Raw genomic sequence first — 14206 nt, 5'->3', positions numbered from 1 at the left:
TTAAGAAGATAACCATTTGCTCTACTGTCTCTTAGTTTGATCCTCAAATGTCCATACCATTATCTCAAGAGTGGAACCAAACCTTTTCATTGCCAATGTGTAATCATTTTATGATGAGATGTAAGCAAACACCTGTATCAGAGCAACGAGAGAATCCTTATTGCAATGAAAATATCCAACAGAATGGTAGCAATATTTTTTGTTTTAGTACAAAATTAAACCACTATTCTAAGTGTACCTCTCAAACCCTTTCCACAAAAATTCTGGGTGAAGCCAAAAATAATAGGGGGACAAATGCTCAGAATCAGGGACAGATTTTAAATATTGCTTGCATAGTAATCCAAGACACAATACCATATGCAATGTAAAATAATGTAAAAATAATATGTCTATCTATTGTAAACACTTGTAACTTATGAATGAAAATATGGAACTTCTCTCCCCAGGCCTCCACTGAAAAAGGGCATTTCTATCCCAGTCAGACTTTCCTGGTCAACAAAAATAAATAAATAAATAAACACATAAACTAAGAAAGTTGCTAGAATAAAAGGTCTTGCATTGGTATGCATTTTCTGAAGGTAAACATTGAAGAAAACAAGAGATTTTGAAATATATTGTCACTGAAGAAGAGTTTTTTACTCGAAAGCTTTGTTCTGCTATTTGTGCTGTTTCTGTCCTGAGCTAATTGAATTATTTATCGAACAGTAGATTTGGACTGTTTTTTCCTAGAATTCTAACGTGATCATATAGTGTTTACCTATAATGTGGGAGTCTGATAAAATATTTCAAAATCTCTTGTTTTCTTCAGTGAGTGCAATGGCCTTGTTTAATGTTCTCTTAGTGGCATAACAGGCAGTTTCATTTTAAATTGTTAAAAAGTAACTAGTAGGGAACCAACGCCTAACAAAATGGTGACAGAGATTGCACCACTGTGGCGATGTTTTTTCTGAAGGTAGAAGTTTCAGTTGTGAGAAGGCATTTTTGCCATAAGTATAAAGGAATGGAAAGTGCTGCTAAAAAGGGTTACCCTGTTACAAATAGCAGTATTGTGTTTTTCACCACCATAAGTATGAAGTTCGAGGTTTACCTTTCAGTTAACAGTGGCTTTATGTACGACTGTTTTACTCTATATCATCACGCCCCATTTCCTTATTATTAGTGTGCACCATGCTAACACCATGTCCATTCGTTGTTTTCTCACATAAGAGAAGAAGATTAATTCCATTAACTCTGATTGTCCTTTGAATTTATCACCTACTTGTTTCCAACACTTCAGTCTCTTGTTGAATTTTATAGCAGTTTTCTATGCATCAAAGCAAATTCCCATGCTGAACCCTTGTATCCGTAACCATCTCTTTTTGGAAATGTGCCTTGAATCTCCTTGCAATTCTAGCTACTATTTGCTCATCTTTTTCCTAGGTCACTAATCTTATCTCTCCAATATTAATCAACTTTCCATAACCCAATATTTTTATTTGATACTATAATTATTTGTCATATTAATATCACAAGCAGGATGCCTGCACTACATTTCTCCATCATGCAATTTTTTCATTGGTCTGCCATCTTTATATGCCCCCACAACATTTGAATATTATTACTGACTGTTTTCACTATGTATGATTAATATGAATTCAAAGTTTAATTGAATAGTAACAAATAAACACACACAGTGGTGATTTACTAATTACACATGATTCAGGAGATGATTACCAATGTAAGCATTAGAGCATCAGTCCATATTCTATCACTCTAGCCTCGAGGCATAGAAAGGTTCCTGGCAGTCTCCTCATCTCAAGAAAGTACTTTCAGCCTTCTCTTGCAACACTTTTACAGAAATAAACCAACCCACAAACACAACAAATACACACTGTTGAAATAGTCAAATCTGGCATAATGCCATTAGTATTTTACTAATGATTTGCAACAAATATATATATATATATATATATATATATATATATATATATATATATTAATTGACGATTGTCCTTCCACATTTCACCTGTTCCTACATAAAATGAATACTGAATACTTACTGTCTTAAGTAGGGGTTGGGAGAGTCGCCTAATGGTTAAGGTGTTTGCCTTATAAACACAAGGTGCAGGGTTTGAGTCTCACAAGGGATAATTGGCTAAGCTTAAAATGGCTCGCAAGGGCAGTTAGCCTAGTACTAACCTATGAACCTATATCACACAATATTAAACTTGTGTTTTATATAATGGCAAAAAAATATTCACTGCCAGTAAGGTTTCCACCCCAAACATGCCTTTCATGTTAAAAATTTAAATAACTCTTTTTATATATATTCATATTACTACTGAACTTCCCATTACAAATCCTTATGTAATATATATTTACTTATACATAGCTGACACTGATATATCATTGTATATAGAGCAGGGACAATGATATATCATTGTATATAGAGCAGGTACATTATGCATAAAGCTTTACACTCTACAAACTGGTTACACATTTTATCTAACCAACCATTGCAGTTAGTCTGTTTTTATCACATGACAAGATGATGGAATTATGCGGAACAAAAGCACAGAGATGGGGAAGCATATATTTTCTTTATCTTCATGCATGCCTTGCTTTTTTAACTTTGAACAAACTCCACATACAACATTCCTAAGATACCAGAGGGTCAGAAGCCAAAAAAAGGCACCTCTTTAATCTTATTTTTGAACTTGCTAAAAAGTGATTTTCTTGTTTAAATATGTACATAAAGGTATTATTCATCTTCAGACCTATTATAGGCATCAAAGGTTATCAGAAGTACAACATAATTTAGAATGTTCAGCAAACACTATTTCCGGTTGTACTTCATGTAATCTTTCCTTAGCTAACTGCTGCTGGAGTTTGTGCATAAGTAATCAATTCATAGTAAGAAAAAATGCTTGAAAAATGTTAACTAACACACGGCAAGGTAAATGGTGTGATATCTCCTGTTTTAACTAACATCACTCTGCAACATCCCACGTCGTGTGGAAGTGGGTAGCAAATCATGGCCAAAATTGTGCTTTCTATAGTTCCTTGAAAATGAAAACATTATGCGTATGGCTTGATAATTATTATGAGAAAGTATAATTTATTTTATGTAAGACATCTATTACTATTGCATACTAGGTACAATAACTAAAGTTCTGAGGCATGACTTGCAAATTAGACAAAATATGGGCAGTCGGACATGTCTTACCTTTTCAGGGGCAACCCAGGAGCAATATAGGTTTAAGTAATGGTCTTAGTGTCATGCAGCAGGGAAACAGGGACTATAAGAGTCAAATCTTTGACAGCTGTAAGTGTTATATCAAGCAGCACTCAGTCTTAAACGTCTGTGTCTAACTGCCAAGTAAGATTCACATCTTGATCAAAAATGTATAGATAGTGTGTATCTAATGATGTTAGGATAGGTCTGGCCTATTTATGTCTTTATATGAAGTTGCTGTGGCTGCTCCAGTTTCATAGAGGGATAAAGCCCTCATTATGGCCCAGCCAACCCGTGTTTGGTTAGCGGATCAGGTAACTGATGGAGTGGCATGGAGGGACAGGTGTCCTCATGCTGGGCAGGAGCCACACCCTAAAGGAATGCTTGGCTCATAGAGAGGAATTGCATTCAGATGAGGATGAAGATAAGGGGGGAGGATGTGGATAGGGCATATAAAAGAAACACTCCGCTGGACAGAAGCAAAGATGGCCAAGCCTCTAGCATGCCCTTAGGATCTTTAACAGGCCCTATCAATTCCAGAGTAAGACCAGAGGGGTAGGAGAGTAGCTGGTACACCTGGTGTTTATGTGGGGCACTGGGGTCAAGACTTATAAGAATGATGTGGGGGCAAAAAATAAAAAAAAAAAAAGAGTTAGGTAATTGTGGAAATTTAGAGTTAAACAATATATTAAGGTTTGTATAATTTACCACATAAATATTGTATTATTAAACTCATGGTACATAAAAATCATGATAATGAAGTTTGGAAAATGAATGATAAAAAATAAAAACGTGTGTCTCTAATGAAAGAGTCGGAAACAACTCCTTTTTAATTGTTATCACATAACAAATCTCTCATGAAATGGAAAGGGTTTGCATAGTAATGGCATGACACCTAACAGCAGATTCTAAAGGAAACACTTCTCAAACTCTTATAATGTAATGTCATACCTTTACACAGCCCAGGGCAGCCACTTCTCTGATTGCGTCTTGATGTATGTAATATTGTGCCGTCGTCACCGCTGACCTCTGACCTCTCTTCCATTCCTTGCTGCTTTGCTAGTAACACCTCTATGCTCATACTTTGCCTTCATTTTTTTACAATAACACATCTAACCTTTTATGAATAGTTTTTTTTTCTTGTGCTATATGTTTGTACCCAATACTGCATCTCATCTGCTATCTGTAGTTGCTGATTTTGAATTGCTATTTTACTAAATAGTAATTTATATAGAATATGATAGAAATTACATAACATCAGTTTTCGATTTTAAGTTCATCTCTCTTCTCCTTTTAACTATTGGTAATCGTGCCATGAAAACAAATAAATAAACAAATAAATAATAACTTGTAGCCTTTAGCCCCTTAAATGTTCTGCAGCTTTGCTTTAATTAGTAAAGCACTGAATGCATGCTAAGAAGTGACATTTTTGCGTCTTGTTGACAGACAGCCTAATAGCTATATATAGCCTCATCAGGTTTTCCTTTAAGGCAACATGAGATTTGTCAACAAGCCAACAAGTTAAGGTGTCTCATCTTAACTCTTCGCTAAGACATTAAAAATCTCCCTTACACCCCCACATTGAAGACTGCACCCCCCCCAAGCCACTGGCTGCTTATATATAAAAATTGTCCTTTTAATCTGTGACAGTGCCTGAGGAAATTGGTCCTGATAAATTGTTACTATTCATGTCAGGGACACTCGATTAGAGAATGTTTGCATCATAGCCCCAGTTTGCTGTTACTTGCAATAAAGGACTATCCCTAAAAAACTTCTAAAAGCTCATCTGATTAACATTTTTAAATTCCGTGGATTTCTCCCTTATAGGTCCATAGGTAAGAACTAGGCTAACTGCCCTTGAGGGTCATTTTAAGCCTTGTCAATTTCCTTCAAAGGTGAGAATCAAACCCTGCACCTTGGGTCTGTGAGGTAAACACCTTAACCCTTTTGGCAACCCCATCCCCTTAGGATTGATCACTGCAGTAGTGTGGCTCACCCTAAAATATCTTCTCTGACCTATGTTGTGATTATGAGAGCTGTCCTAGACATTTAACCCCTCTAGCTCAGGATCACCAGTAATTTATCTTCCCTATTACCAGTGATGACATTGTGCAAGGTCAACAGCAATACAGGAATTGTAACTTCTGCTTGGTATGTCTGGCTTAACTCCATAGTTGTGTCTTTATCCCCTCCCATCAAGTGACAGCATTTTTTTGTTCAGAGAATATGTATGTTCAATCAGGCATGGCTTACTGGAATGTCTCCACTCTGGGCCCAAGCATGGCTATACCCCCACACCTGACGTATGTTTTTTTCTAGACTAAGTATATTAGATATGAGTTAGTTTCATGCAGATGTCAAAGCAGGCCTGCTGATTAATGCAAGATTTGCCATCCTTTGACTGTCTGTTGCTGGTCCTCCATTTTCATCCTCAGTCTTTATGAATGATGCTAAGACGTTCATAAATATTGTTCTTGTCTGATCGACATTGATTTATTAGCAGTTACTTCTATACCTGTTACACCATCTGGCCTCTAATCCTCTCAGTATTCCTTCCTATATTGTATTACTTAACAACTGTCTCCATTGTGATCTTTTGTCTTTGCCTTTTTAAATATTTATGTGATGAGGTCAGGGCTGAAAACTAACGCTTGATGCCAAACTTGTGTTTCATTTTCTGCATTCAGGATATGGCCAAGACGACTCCTTTTCTGCCCAAAATGATTTGACATTCATACTAGCTTGTTTTAATGTTTTTCCTTCTCATTTATGTCAGCAGTGTTCTTCTCCAGCTTCCCTTTTCCCCTTCATTTCCTTTCCTTATTTAACAAAACACGTGGCATAAAGAGAGAAGGAAATAAAAACGGTGCTTTTAAACACATTTTTTTTTTGAGAACTTGATGTTGTTGGTCTTTCGGCTTTTCCTGGTAAGGGGTCGCCACAGTGGAAGTCTGGTCCGCTAATGATTGGCAGTTGGTTTTTATGGTGTCAAGTTGCCAGCCCGACACCCAACCTTCAACGAAGGCACGCCCATTCAACGCATGTCTTTCAAACACCCACTCGACCGCGGGGAGGACATGCAGACTCCACACAGAAGGCACTCCCAACCCAAGCCGAGAATCGAATGGGAGAACCTCTTGCTGTGAGGCAACAACGCTACCGCTGCACCACGCGGAAGTACAAATGCTTCTTTTTTCTACAGCTTCTTTTGACTGATGGATTGGCTGAACATTTGTCTTCTCATTAAGACTATCAGCAGAATCTAAGAGTAACAGAAAAATGGACACTAAGTCATATTGTTTACTTATGAAGCCAGTATACCTAATGGTAGGAATCTACTTGTATATAAACTGGAAAATAGCCTTTCTATTTTTTTAATGTTTCATATCTGCGTAAATAAAATGTGCAGGTATGTCTAATTATTCAGGCACTGAAAAACTCTATTTCTCAAGCCTACAGTGGGCAACTCTTTAATATTAATTTATTCTTTAATATAGTTTCTTTTTCCCTTCTATCAGGTTATTGATTTATTATTTAGTCTATTAACTCATTACAGCCGAGTGTGCCTCCAGGTGTTTCTGCAGTTACCTCTTACTGACACCTCTAGGTGTCATATATTGATTGTTCATATTTGCATTAACAACGCCAAAACCATGCTACATACAAGGTATCAGAAAATTTCATCTTAAAGTATACATGATGGCAAACTCATCTGTACTGATATTTGACCTCTGTCTAACGCAGTTAAAGAGATAATATATATTATTTGTATTATTTCCATTGTAATAATTTCCATGTTTCACTAAATATCTTAACATTTGGGTAACAAAGACATAACTGCATTGCTTCATATGATAGCTCACAGCTATATGAAGAAAATCTTGCTGGCAGTATGTGTCTTGCTTGAATGGTTACTGAGATATCATAAGCTGTTTATACAACATTACTAAATTAATATTTAATGCTTTTATTTTGGCTTATAAAATCCAGTTTAAAGCATTGAACTGAATGAATGTCACTGAAGTAAAGATAAATAGATCGTGAATAGTTTGTCATTTACAGTTTTCTAGTAACACTTATGGTTCCAGAGATATGTATATTTATTTAAACTGTAAGGTTATAACCTCATTTTTTTTAAAAGCTGAAGTCACACCCGCTGGGAGGTAACAGTATACTCTCAAAAGTGTGGCGCATTTAAAGCAAAACAATTAATGACATGTAAATATTAGAAATAGGGATGTGTAAACCCATACTGGACTCTAATTTAAAAACCTTTGTTTTAAAGAAAATGTCCCATGTAGCATCAACACAGAAGTTAACAGCACACATCAAGTAGTAGGCTTCATTTCCAAGAAATGTTCCTGAGATTTGGCCTCCTTCTAATCTCCTACATGTCTAAAGAAATAAAATAATGCTGCAAAGCTGAATAAATAAAGTTGTAGTCATGGCAGATGGACTGTGTACTAAATATGTAAAATACTGTTCAAAAGTTCTTGATGTGAATAGCCTTCAAAATGCTAAGCGATGAACTGTGAAGGCGGTGGGTGTTAAAAAGTTTGGACTACCTTGGATGGCTTTTTGACATGATAGAAAGTATGGAACACACTCCTAATCTCTGCGTAAGAACCCTATCAGTTTGGAGTTAGAAGCTCAATATGGAAATAGAAATAGGTTTATGATATGTTACAGGTGGTGAACCACATGCATTGGCAGGAATGTAGGCAAGACAGACAAATGGTCCCTCATAGAAATATCTAGCAACAAAATAGTAAATTATAAGAATCCTCCAGAGAAACAAAGAGAACCAATCAGGACCTAGAAATGGATAAGGAAGGTGGGACAGAAAAACAACAGATGGCACTGGCAAATGTTGAACACAAGGAAAAAAAGGCTCAGAAGGACGTCCAACAAACTTAAGCTGAGATGATGGAAACCTACAGAGAAGCATGGTAGCATATAGAAACCAGGATGGGAGAATCCAGAAAAAAGAAAATAATTCTAGACAAGAGCCAAAGCAGAAAAGAAAGAAAAAATGAATAGAAAGAGAAAGAAAGAGAGAGAGAGAGGGTGTAGAAGTCTAGATAAATCATCATCTTGTAGTTTAAACAAAATTAACTGGAGGGAAGAAAATAATGTGTAAGTATGAGATTAGAAGAGCAGGGTATCTGGCAACATGACAAGAGATGAAACTGGACTAAGCATGCACGTTTCTAACAGTGTGTGTGTGTGTGTGTGTGTGTGTGTGTGTGTGTGTGTGTGTGTGTGTGTGTGTGTGTGTGTGTGTGTGTGCGTGTGCGTGAGTGTGTGTGCGTGTGTTTGTCTGTGTGTGTGTGTGTGTGTGTGTGTGTGTGTGTGTGTGTGTGTGTGTGTGTGTGTGTGTGTGTTTGTGTGTGTGTGTGTGTGTGCATGTGTGTGTGTGTGCATGTGTGTATGCGTGTGTGTGTGCGTGTGTGTTTGTGTTTGTGTGTGTGTGTTTATAGTCAACAGTCCTTGCCTAAAGAAATACTTGACTCTTACAAAGGAAAAAGACAATCCAAGAAGATATATTGAGAGTTTTCATTTAATGCAAGGCAAGATGAATTGCCTAGAGACCAAGCTGTATGATACAACAACCACCCTTACACTCCTTATCCTACTGTTCCAGAACACTGCAACTTTTCTCTCATTTCTAGTTCAGATCCCATGAACAGCTGGGTGTTCATCAGCTGCTAGTTTAAGTGCATATTATAGCTAGAGTGAAAATTAGGTAGTTAGAAAGAAGTAACCCAATGGAACCACAGAGAGGAGAGCTTTGAAAGACAGGAGGTGTACTGGAAGAAGAAGTAAAAGTGGCATGCAATTGTTGGGGAAACATATAGTTAACGCCTCCATTTTTGTGAGAGATTACATGCCCAGAGCACCTTTCAACTTAATTTTTTGCTGTACCATAGACTTTTTTGCTTCTTTTTCTCATGACTTCTAGCTTGTAGCCACTATCTAATCCTTAATATACTTGTGACTTATTTGAGGGTGTTATGTCAGATACATGAATGTCATTTCCTTATATTGTGCAACAGCTTTCCATGACATCATCTCCTGCATTCCTTCCTCATCCTGATAAACCTACAGGATGCAGGTAGGCCCTTTAAACCTCCACTGAGGACTTTAGTGTAGAAATGAGCCTGCTAAACCATACCCTTCACCCTATGCTAGCAAAACAAAAAAAAGCTTATCCGGTCCCTCAAAGCTGACTTTCTAGCTTCATGAATGTCTTCTTGAACTCATATCAGTAAAACCATGGATGGATGCTTTGTCCTGCTTTAACAGGACAGTTTCAAGTCAGGGTGATATTGTCCTGGACCCTCCAATAGGAGTGACCACAACAATGGGATAAGAAAACTGTGGCACAAGAAAAGTAATAGCATAGAAATGGAATGTCATGTTTGGTATGAGGAGCTCCAGTGCACAGATAAAAGGACTGGGCTGTACAATAAATGAAGCTGAGGCATCTTTATTCTTAGTTAAGAAAAATAATGCGTCATATTACTAAAAGATGCAGTAAAGCTCTGCTGGATAAATTAGGCTTTTATGACCCTCTAACTTAAGATGAACATAGAAATATATTGCTTTTGTGCTATCCTGCTATTGTAACATTCTGTCTGTGTCAGCATCAATGGGATATCTCTGTACCAATCTATCTCCATGATTAAAAAAGCAACAGACAAATAAATAAATAGATGCAGTTCACAGCAAAAGGAACTTGGAGTACAAATGGAGACCTTCTCCTGGCAAGCTTACAAGATTGGAGGAGAATAAAGGGATGCCAATGGTGGAGGTTTAATGGGACAGATAAACATGAAGACAAACTTCTAGTTGCATGGAAAATAGGGGCACTTTCAATCTAATTACAATAATATGATTTATAAATAAATAAGAAAGAGAGAGAGTGGTTGAGATGAGACTGCTTCAAGAAACAAAGCTAAAAATCAGAACAGAAATAAACTGGCATTAAAGTGGTTTACAATAATAGTGGTGGTTTATAAGAAGTGAGTAGAAAAAGAGGTGTGACTATCCTGTTGAAGGTTATAACAGTAATACAGGCAAAGGTAGAACAATGCAGGGGTGTTAAATGGATGTGGCAAGGACAAATTGAAAAAATCAAAGGGAAATAAATATTGTGCATGCTCTGCCACCAAACATAGTTTTGTGGGTTCATACATTCATATGTAGATTCTAGGCAATCACTCATCAGACCAATTATAGTCCTGACTTGAACACCAAATCTCAAGAATAATATTCTGCCTTAAGGAGTGTCACAAAAGACAGGCCTGGGGAGAATTTGAGAATAAGCATGCATTTGTCTGTGTTAGTTTTGAATATTGCTAGGCTATTACTTTGCTTAATCTGCAGGGATAGTTTATTTCATTGGTAGATAATACACTGTGATAAGAACGTGTGCTAATGTGTCCTACTAACTTGTTGATCGAGAATGAGGTCCTTTGTATGCGTGATTGAGAGAAACATTAGATCTATGAAGGTGCAATCAATCTAGGAGGGTAGGTTCTTTCATGGCCTGAAAGACCAAATGCAGACCACTGCAGAGGTGACTATAAGAGGGTCTATATTAAAATCTTGAAGTCTGACAAAATCGAATACGATATTGTCGACATGAGAATACCGAAAGCGCACTACATCGAACGTTTAAACGGAAAATCTCCATAGGGGGAGATTTCCATTTACTTCAATGTAGTGCGTTCTCGGAGTTGGTATATTTAAGTAGGGTGGTGTAGGGGGGTGCAGGGGGCTTGCCCCCCTGCCTACACACTATTTAGTTTTTTTTTTTGTAATTTAGTATTTGTTTTTTTTTTTTGTTTCGATGGTTTAAGACGTCGATCACTAAAGTCCGATCTTTAGTGATTCAAAGTTTTAAACCTTCAAGATTATAATATAGACCCACTATAAGAAACAAAGTACAAAGGGAGGGTGGCACATCAGTTTGGATAGCTAAGGGACTTGAGGCCTGTCACATTTTTTTTTTTTTTTTTTGGTTCGGAACTTCTGAGATCTCTACATTTGAGTGAAATGTTTTGATAAGGACATTTCAGAGCAGCTTTGCATTTAATTATGGGGCACATAAGAAATGAGTGCACTGAAATTAAGAGTTATCTGGTTCTGAATGAGATGTCCAAGGGTATTAGTTGGGTCAGATAGAAGGATTTTCTAACTAAAACAGAAACATTATAATCGAAGGGCAGGGTTTATTTGCTAGGGTACCTAGTGTTATTCTTAAAGGATGTATCATTTTTACAGTATGAGGAGGAATTTTTTTTTTCACTAAAGTGGACTACATTGCATTTTTGGCATTAGGTTTGAGGTTATTGCCCTTGTAGCAGTTATTTATATTGATTAGCCCATCCTGGTATGCATTCACATGTGTGGGGGTTTGAATAACAAACCCCTTCTTTACAGTCCTCATTGAATTTTGTTAGCAAAAGACCTGGGATATTGACTGGGAGATCAGAAAACTGAATGCCAAATAGAAGAGGACTGCTTACTGAGATGTCAATTTAAACTTTAATGGCATGTGTTCTATCCAATAATCAATTTGGCTATCCACCTTAATACATGTGGATTCATATTTAGATTCACAAGTTTCTGAATGCTGCTTGCATGGGGGATAGTAAGCATTGCCTTGGCCAGGCCCATTTGTATCACGTGTGTAGTACAACCACCAACAACTGCTTCCATTACTCTTTCAAAGAAATGTGCATGGTTAATAAGGCACTGCTGGCCTTTGACAACACCAAATGGATGGAGATCCATGACTAAGAGATTAACAATGTCTAGATTTATGAGGTCAGAGATGACGCACTCCATGGCTTTACAAACAAGGCTAATGGGTCAGTAATTACTAGGGTCACTTGTTGGACCTCCCATATGGGGGTACATTACAGTAGCTCTTCTTCAAGCTTTGATGATGTGGCTTGTTAAATGACTCATGCTAGTGAGGTTCAACAGAGGATCTAATATGTCATACTTGACAATAAATATTAAGTTTTCTGATACACTATCAAGGCCCATGGATGTGGTATTCTGTTTTAGAAAGGTCTTTTAGGACTGATTCCATAGTGATTTTATGGTGGTTTAAGGGCTGAAAAATCAGCAGAAAAGTTACGATGGTGAGTGGTTTGCACTTAATTTGTCAACTAATACATCACCTATTACTTTTGGATCAACATGGGTAGTTTGTTGTGAATTAGTTCTGAACAATGATGTGTTTTTTAACTTTCAAACATAAATTAGAGAGAGATTTATAATTACTTTTGGTGCAAGAGGCCAGTTTGAGCTCATAGCCAGTTCTGTGTTTTTTGACTGCTAACTTAAGTTCTATACCAGCATATTTGAGAGTCTTTTAAGATGTGGAAATATGTGGCCACCTATAACAACTTAAGATTTCCTTCCTTTTGTTGTAGAATGTCCACCATGAGGGCCTCTTTCTGAATTTTCTTCCTTATTTGGTACAGACAGCTGCTGCTTTCTCCACTCAGCTAATTAGGTGAGAGTAGAGTTCAGAAGTATGTCTTGGTTCTATTTATGGAAACAGTTGACACAGTAGAGGATGGGCTGCAGTGGAAATTATGTAGGTCACTGAGTAGCTGCAGGAGAGATGCTTCTGAGAAATCCCTGAATACAGGTGTATTTATTGGGAGTTACCTTTAGTCTTACATATGAACATTGCCAATCTGTGGATTTATTTGGCTATGGGTGAGGATAAGTGTGGAGCTGTACAAGAGGGCTTAGGGCAACATATGAGGCACTGTGTCCCTTAATAGGGAAGTTTCCATGTGCTCTAGGAGGTTCACATTTACAGAGTCAAACAAACATTGGCCATGCTTTCCTTTCATAATGTAAGTAAGACAGTTGATTGCAGGAAATTAACCTAGAATATATGTATTAAGGTTTATAGGGATATTAGCTATGGGATTAAGGTCACTATCATGATCTTTGGGGAGCATGAAAAATTATTGCTAACTGACTATGAAGCAGTAGTTGATTTTGGTTATTATGACTTGAATTTCCAAAATTTCAAAATTAGGGTCCTGAGGAATTTGCATTGACATGAGTTTTTTTTTTTTAAAAAGACTGTCATCCCCCACAGTTACCCATAGGTCTGAATGCATGACGGACATTAAATTCAGGAATGTAATGGGTGCTTTCAGTGCACTGAAACTGATTTTTTTTTTACAACAGATATATGTATATGTTCAAGTTACATGAAGACTTCGAGCATGGGCATCTTTTTAAGCTATCATAAAAAGAAGTTTATTTTCTGAAAAACAAAAGCCAATAAGAAGAGGCTAGAGGTGGAAATCACTTAAAGACAGTTCAAGGTCATCTTAGAGGTTTGGAGTAGCAAGCTGTTTGCTAAATTAATAATGCAATGTGAAGAGCTAAATGCCATGTTGTTGCACATAGCATGCTATTGCTCATGAGAGAATTAAAAAAAAAAAGTATGATGAGGACTTACAAGTGCACTCATACCAAGTCCTATCTTTCAGTGAAACCTGGATAGATAGTAAACTGTTTTCTTGTTTTAAAATATAAAATTATTTTTCATTGTCTACATGAGGCTCTAGGACTAGATTGTTGGAATAGGGGGGAACCAAGAATTTAGTAATATGACTATTCCAATATAACAATATGCGGTGGTGCAGCGGTACCGTTGTTGCCTCACAGCAAGAGGTTCTCCCATTCAATTCTCGGCTGGAGTGTGGGGAGTACCTTCTGTGTGGAGTCTGCATGTCCTCCCCACGGTTGGATGGGCATTTGAAAGACATGTGTAAATGGGCATGCCTTCGTTGAAGGTTGGATGTTGAGCTGGCACCTCGGTTTTCGTGAAAAATCTACTGCCAATCATTAGCGGACCGAAGTTTCGCCGTGGCGACCCCTAACCGGGAAAAGCCGAAACACAAACAACAACAACAGCTATTCCAATATAACAATGGTGGCAAG

This window comes from Protopterus annectens, chromosome 6.part0 (assembly GCF_019279795.1).
Source record: "Protopterus annectens isolate FY-2018-M chromosome 6.part0, PAN1.0, whole genome shotgun sequence".
In the NCBI taxonomy this organism is placed as follows: domain Eukaryota; kingdom Metazoa; phylum Chordata; order Ceratodontiformes; family Protopteridae; genus Protopterus; species Protopterus annectens.
The sequence above is the reverse complement of the archived record's forward strand: the minus strand, read 5'-3'. Positions refer to the sequence as shown.